Source organism: Papio anubis, chromosome 15 (genome assembly GCF_008728515.1).
Source record: "Papio anubis isolate 15944 chromosome 15, Panubis1.0, whole genome shotgun sequence".
Classification (NCBI taxonomy): Eukaryota; Metazoa; Chordata; class Mammalia; order Primates; family Cercopithecidae; genus Papio; species Papio anubis.
The window spans coordinates 10117873-10125730 of record NC_044990.1 but is presented as its reverse complement, the minus strand read 5'-3'; positions in this window follow the sequence as shown (position 1 = coordinate 10125730).

Here is a 7858-nt window from a genome sequence, read left to right as displayed (position 1 = left end):
ATGAGATCGTGCCACTGCACTCCAGCCTGGGCAACAAGAGCGAAACTCTGCCTCAAAAAAAAAAAAAAAAAAAAAGAAAACGAAGAAAGGAAAAAAAACAACTTTCATATTGAATTTTTTTTTCCTTAAAGACAGAGTCTTGCTCTGTCACCCAGGCTGGAGTGCAATGGCCCGATCTCGGCTCACTGCAACCTCCGCCTCCTGGGTTCAAGCAATCCTGCCTTAGCCTCTTGAGTAGCTGGGACTACAGGCGCCTACCACCACACTTGGCTAATTTTTGTATTTTTAAAACATTTTTATTAGTAGTATTTTTCAAGACAGAGTCTTGCTCTGATCCCCAGGCTGGAGTGCAGTGGCACAATCTTGGCTCACCGCAACCTCTGCCTCCCAGGTTCAAGCGAGTATCCTGCCTCAGCCTCCCGAGTAGCTGGGACTATAGGCATACGCCACCACAGCGGGCTAATTTTTGTATTTTTAGTAGAGACAGGGTTTCACCATGTTGGGCAGGTTGGTCTGGAACTCCTGACCTCAGATGATCCACCCGTCTCAGCTTCCTAAAGTGCTGGGATTACAGGCATGAGCCACCGCACCCAACCTTTTATATTTTTAGTTGATACAGGGTTTCACCATGTTGGCCAGGCTGGTCTGGAAGTCCTGACCTCAGGTGACCTGCCTCGGCCTCCCAAAGTGCTGGGTTTACAGGCATGAGCCACTGTACCCGGCCGAAAATTTTTAAATATATTAGTATAGACATCAATTTACCAGCCCAATAGTAAACACACATATATGTATTTTTTTCTCAATGGAGGAAAGGGTTCATGAAAATTATAATGTGACCCTAGAATGGGCACTCGGAATTCTCCTCTAAGCTTTCCTCTGGAGAGCAACAGAAAGTTGGTGGGACTCGGCTTGTTCATCCAGTGCATTGGGGTTAACAAGCTCTAAAAGGAAAAACTTTAGACAAGTTAAATTTAACTGACTTTGCCTGAGCAAAGAGCAGTTCCCCAACAGGACAGCCCTCAGAGCCAGACAAGCGCTAAGAACCCTGGCCTACAATGTGGTGGGGCAGCATTTATGGACAGAAAACGGTAGTGAGGCAGAGAGGCTGCTTAATTGGCTACAGCTCACCTTTCGCCTTCTTTGAGTCCTTTGCCACCTGTGATTGGCTGAAGTTCAGCTGCTGTGACTTGCTGAGACACTGCAATTTGTTACAAGGGTATACTCTTAAATTAGGCTTTCAGTTAGATTAAGTACTAAACTAGGTTGCAGTCTGTTACATAAGGCATTCTCATGTAACAAATTTAGTTGTTGACTTCTCAAATGTAATTGTTTTACAAAGCCAAGAACAGAAATGAGGAAAGTGTGGCTTCCAGGGAAAAACAGGGCTTCCTCCCCTCCCCTCTCCTCAGAGGACACTTTGTGGAAGAGTGCTGCTGCCCTAGGTCAAGCTCTACATGAATTATCAAGTAGTGGGTGGGAGGATGAAGAGGTGGCAGAGCCTCCGAAGTGTGGAGCGTGATGAGGATGGACGGCAGCTCTAAGCCAGCTGAGTTCTTTCAGATTGTTTTCTTCCAGTATGGCTGTCACAGGTATGCCCGGAGCTATTCCCAGTCGGGCTCTTTCATCTCCCTGCAGGGAGCAGGGGTGAGAGTCAGCAAGTTGTACCCTATGCCTTAGGAGAAGCTATTTTTTAATGGATTGCTCACCCTTGGAGTGCTTTCGCCCTTAGCCTCGTCATTATCTGTCATCTGGACCAGTGAAGAGCATCTTTCCTGGGGACCCTGTGTTCACCCAGCCCCCTATAGTCTGAACCTGTACTATAGTACCATATGGTAACAAGCAGAGTTGGGGAATTAAGCCCTTGAAATGTGATGATTCTGGATTGAGATGTGCAGTAAGAGTAACATGCACACCAGATTCCAAAGATTCTGTATGTTAACAAAAAATATAGGCTGGATGCGGTGGCTCACGGCTGTAATCCCAGTACTTTGGTCAAGGCAGGTGGATCACCTGAGGTCAGGAGTTTGAGACCAGCCTGGCCAACATGGTGAAACCCTATCTCCACCAAAAACACAAAAAAAATTAGCCAGGGATGGATGGTGGTGGGCACCTGTAATCCCAGCTACTTGGGAGGCTGAAACAGGAGAATTGCTTGAACCCAGGAGGCAGAGGTTGCAGTGAGCTGAGATGGCGCCACTGCACTGCAGCCTGGGAGACAGAGCGATACTCTCGCCTCAAAAAAAAAAATATATATATATATATCTCAATAATTTTATATTGATTATATGTTGAACTGTTAATAATTTAGATATATTAGGTTAAGTCAAATATATTAAAATTATTTTCATCCATTTCTTTTTACTTTTTCATGTGGCTACTAGGAACTTTTAAAATGACACATACAACTTGCATTTGTGGCTTACATTATGTTTCTGTTGGGCAGCACTGCTCTGGACTTCATGCAGTACCCAGAGTGAGCCTTGGAGAATCATGACTATCACATCGTTCCTCTGCTAAAAGCTTTCCAATGGCTTTGCATTTCGCTCAGAGGCAAATAAAAGATCTGCTCTGTCTTACAAGGACTTAGGTGGTTTTAGATGACCCCAACTGCCCTCTCTCACCCCCTCTCCTATCACATTTGCCTTTGCCTCTCCATTCAGGGCATACAGGCCTCCTCGCTACTCAAAGAACATGCCAACCAGGCTTCGACCCCAGGCCTTCTGCATGTTTCCCTTCTGCTTAGAATCCCTTTCCCCAGGTTGTCTGCACGTCACTCCTTCACTCTTTTCAGCCTTCTGCTCATTGGTTACCACCTCCTTTAAAGTAGGAGTGCACACACACGCACACGCACGCACACACACACCATTCCCTGTACCACCTGCCCCCTTACTCTGCTTTAGTTCGTTTTTTGTGTTTTCTTTTTTTTGGAGACGAAGTCTCGCTCTGTCACTCAGGCTGGAGTGCAGTGGTGTGATCTTGGCTCAGGCCATTCTCCTGCCTCAGCCTCCCAGGTAACTGGGACTACAGGCACCCACCACTATGCCTGGCTAATTTTTTGTATTTTTAGTAGAGACGGGGTTTCACCGTGTTAGCCAGGATGGTCTCAATCTCCTGACCTCGTTATCCACCCGCCTCGGCTTCCCAGAGTGCTGGGATTACAGGCGTGATCCACCGCGCCCGGCCACTCTGCTTTAGTCCTTCCTGGTGCTTACCACAGCGATTTTTTTGTTTTGTTTTGTTTTGTTTTGTCCATCTCCCTCTGTCAGAACATTCGTGTCTTAGTCAATTTGTGTTGTTACAGAGGAATACCTGAGGCCGGGTAATTTATAAAGAAAAGAGGTTTATTAGGCTTATGGATCTGCAGGCTGTACAAGAAGCATGGCACTAAGCATCTGTTTCTGGTAAGGGCCTCAGGAAGCTTCCAGTCATGACAGAAGGGGAAGGGGAGTCAGCATCATATGTTGAGAGGAAAGAAGCAAGAGAGGGGAGGGGTGCCACATGCTTTTAAACTATCAGTTCTCTCGGGAGACTTCACTCATTACCGAGCCATTCATGAAGGATTACCCCATGACCCAAACACCTCCCACCAGGCCCTACCTCCAACCCTGTGATCAAGGCGCGATCTCGGCTCACTGCAAGCTCTGCCTCCCAGGTTCACGCCATTCTCCTGCCTCAGCCTCCCGAGTAGCTAGGACTACAGGCACCTGCCACCACGCCCAGCTAATTTTTTGTATTTTTAGCCAGGATGGTCTCGATCTCCTGACCTCTTGATCCTCCCGCCTCGGCCTCCCAAAGTGCTGGGATTACAGGCGTGAGCCACCGCGCCCGGCCTAAATTTCAACATGAGATTTGCAGCACAACTAAAACAAAATACCCTCTTTTAAAAGTTTTAGGTAAAATAAAAAGAATGCTTAGAAATGCAAGTAGCATAAAACCAATTACTGTTGGGCTCGGGCCATGCTCCTAGAGTAACTAGAGTCAACTCACAAATGGATTACATTTCCAAGAGGGAGGCCTCGGTTCCTCTGGCTTCAGCTTTCATCTGCCTCCAGGTCACATCGGCTCTGGATGTTATCTCATTTTCCACTGCCTAGTGTACTCCTGAACACCGTCCTCAATTCAAGGAGAAACTGAAATGCCAACTTTTCTTATTACAAACCCTTTCCAGAGACCTCTAGTTCACAGTTTATAGTCAAACACACTCTAAATGCAGTTAATCCTCATTTTTATCCAGTCAGTCACCTTCTCTGCCCCAACTGGCCTCCAGATTCATCTCTGTGGCCTGCTCACCCTCTACTGGTCTCAGCGCAGCCCTCTGACAACATTTAGCAGCTTGGTCTCAATTACCAGGGAGATTGAGCAACTGAAGGCCGAAGGCCCCAGAGGATAGGAGAGTCTCTTAGGGCTGGACTCACCACCTAAGGCAGCTTTCAGACCCCTCCAGGGCCACTTCACCACAGGCAGGTTAGTGATCTGCTCTGTATGAGATCAGACGTGAGGACTGTCCCACCCAGAATCCTGAAGCCTCACCCCCTCCCATCCCCACAAATTTTTTTTTTTTTTTGAGACGGAGTCTCACTCTGTCACCCAGGCTGGAGTGAATGCAGTGGCGCGATCTCAGCTCACTGCAAGCTCTGCTTCCCGGGCTCACACCATTCTCCTGCCTCAGCCTCCAGAACAGCTGGGACCACAGGCACCCGCCACCGCGCCCGGCTAATTTTTTTTTTTTTTTTTTTTGGTATTTTTAGTACAAACGGGGTTTCACCGTGTTAGCCAGGATGGTCTTGATCTCCTGACCTCATGATCTGCCCCCCTCAGCCTCCCAAAGTGCTGGGATTACAGGTGTGAGCCATCGGGCCCGGCCAACTTACGCTTCTAATAGAACAAAAATTGTGCCCCATTCACCAGGACTTACTTGTCAGAGATTTGGTGGCTTAGGCTCTGCTGAAGAAAGGGAAGAAATTACTGAAAGCGCTGTGTTCTGTTCTCACGTTGCCTGTGTCCCCACCCACCACCTCTGTGGCTCCCAGTCTGCTGAGGCCAGTGCCCCTTCCCTTCACTTTTCCTCCCCGTTTGATCAAGCAAGGGTTTGGGTCATAATACCTGGCTCTCCTACCAGTCTAATTACTGATTGCATCTTTGTGACTTTCTTACAGTAAGAACTGTGTTACCCTGGAGCTGCAAGGTCTGCCTTTGCCCCTGTATGAGGAAGGCCCATCTGAGAAGGGAAGCAGAGCAGAGCAGAGTTTAGCTGAGAGATGGGCAGAGAGAAAGTCCTGAGGATGTCACTTGAGCTGCCGGATATGGCCGAGCCTAAACTAGATACCCCCTAAAACTTCCAAATTATGTGGATCCGTAAATTCCTATTTTTGTTTTGTTGGTTGCCTGATTTTTTTGTTGTTGTTGCCTGCAACTGCCAAAATCCAAACTAATATACTGTTTTTCCCTGCCCTGGCTCGTAACTTTGACAGCTTGTGTAAGATTTTCATGAGTCTCTGGCTCCCCTGGGTGGCAAAGAGAATAAATTCACATTTCTAGGAGTCCCACTCTGCGTTAGCATGCTCCTTTCTACAGTTTATTTATGTTTCGACTCCTCTAGTCTCAAACGTACTTGTGTGTAATCTTAGCCCACAAATGTTTTGGCAGAAATTTCTTTTTCATGGTTATACTGCTTTTCTAGCTGTGGTGGTTCTGGGTCTGCAGTCGGTCAAATCTCATCCCTGGTCCTGCTTTGGGTAGCCATTGAATTGGGTTTGAGTCAGTGGTACAGTGAGTGGTTTGAGTCAGTGGTACAGTGAGTGGTCCGAGTTGGGGGGCAGTGGGTCACCCTCTTCTAGAAGCAGTCAGGGACACAAAGCACCATCTTGATATTATTAGAGGGTTGTGCCAACCAGCTACAGGAAACAGCCCAAATGCCAACATGATTTTAAAAGTCCTAGCCAGAGGAATTACGCTCATCCAGATTATGCTGTCTGAGGAAGAACTGACTAATGAGAAAAAAATTACAAGTCGATAGCCGTTTTCATAATGTAATTTGTTAAGAACCTATTTAAGAACATGAAGGTGTGGCCATATTGGTTTTATTTTGTCAAGATGAATTCCTGGGGAGCCACTGCTACTGCAAAAAGGTCCCTGGAACACTTAACAATCTTTTAGTACTCAGAGACAGCCTGGAAACACATCTGTAGTATGTGCCTCTCTGAGCTGGGCTCACCTGTTACATCATTGTTGCTCATTCCTTATTTTGACCCTTGAACTTCAGAATCGCTAACCTGCTCTGCATAGGTATCTGTTCATCTCCTCTGTATTTGCATACTCTGGCAGAGAAACGGAGTCCTCTTCCTTCATCCTACTCACTTCAGCTCAGGCGTCACCCACCTTATTCCCCGTTCCGACACCCTTGGCCCAGGTGAGCTACGTGCCCCACTTCTATGTCCAACGATTTTCTGTGCACAGAGCTGTCATTATAACGATTCCATTGCATAATTATGTTTATGGGTGTGTCCTCAACCAGACCGAGAAGCTTGAGCCACAGTTTTTAACTCTTTTTTTCTTAAAGCCGTGTGTCTCCTGGCTCAGGGTATGGTCCATAGCAGACACGCAAAGTTTGTCAAATTAATATGTTCATTAAAAGTACAGGGTCAATAAAATAGCATCTGTTGAGGAACTACTGTCTAGATGCCATAGAGAACTGTAGTGAGAATTTAACAAGAGCATAAATAAATGACAAGGAGATGTGCCTAGCACAAAGGCGACGTGGTTGTTGAATGAATGATGGAAGATCCACATTTTGAAGATGAAAATGATGAAGTTCGGAGAGCTTAAGCTTTTTCCCAGAGTCACACAGTTAAAGTGAGAGGTGAGACTTCAATACAGCCCTCTCTGACCCCTGAGCCCTTGGCTTCCCCTACAGCTCCTTGTCACCTTCTGCATTATACATCTTTAGGTCTCTTGCCCCAGCAGGCAGGCAAACATTTTCATTGTTGACAATGATCCTTCAATCAACTGTAACACTTTCACATGATGGCTTTTCATGGGAGGAATTCCACAGATATTTGTTGCATGAATGGATGAATGAATAGACCTGGGAAATTTCCAGTGCTGAACAAAGGTGCATGGACTAGTCCATTTAGTGCATGATACTATATATCCCTTTAGAACATGTACCAACATCACTGTAGCAATCCACTGAGCAGAAATATAACGTGTTATAAAGTAACACTGGAGACAGGGCCAAAAGAACAATGTCATAGAAATAAAGGTAAAGAAAAGAAAGTTAACCTTTCCAGGACAGTGATAGATTTTAAATCCGTAGTATTCAGAATATTGTTATGAATTTTTCACAATGGAATGGAGGTATTTTGACCTCCCCTCTAAAATCTGATTCTCTCACTTAGAATTATCTGCAAAGATATTCACACAGATATACGTAGTTTTTTTTGAAATTTATGGACTGTCAATTATATAAGCAGTCATGCAATATGAACAGCACAATATGAAAGATAAGGATAAGGAAACAGTTTTGCTGTTCTCTCTCATAATCCTGGGAAAGGGTTATGAAGGGAATGAAGTTACTTGGAAATGTCTTAGGTAACCAAGCATTAGTAATCAAAGTAATAATAACCATAGCTGTCAACTACGTGTGCCCTTTTTATGAAAGACATCTGGCTTAGGTGATATTAACTGCTCCCCACAACACCACAATGAGGCAGAATTTCTTTTCTTTTTTTGAGATGGAGTCTCACTCTTGTTGCCCGGGCTGGAGTACAGTGGCATGATCTTGGCCCACCGCAACCTCCACCTCCCAGGTTCAAGCGATTCTCCCGCCTCAGCCTCCCCAGTAGCTGGGATTACAGGC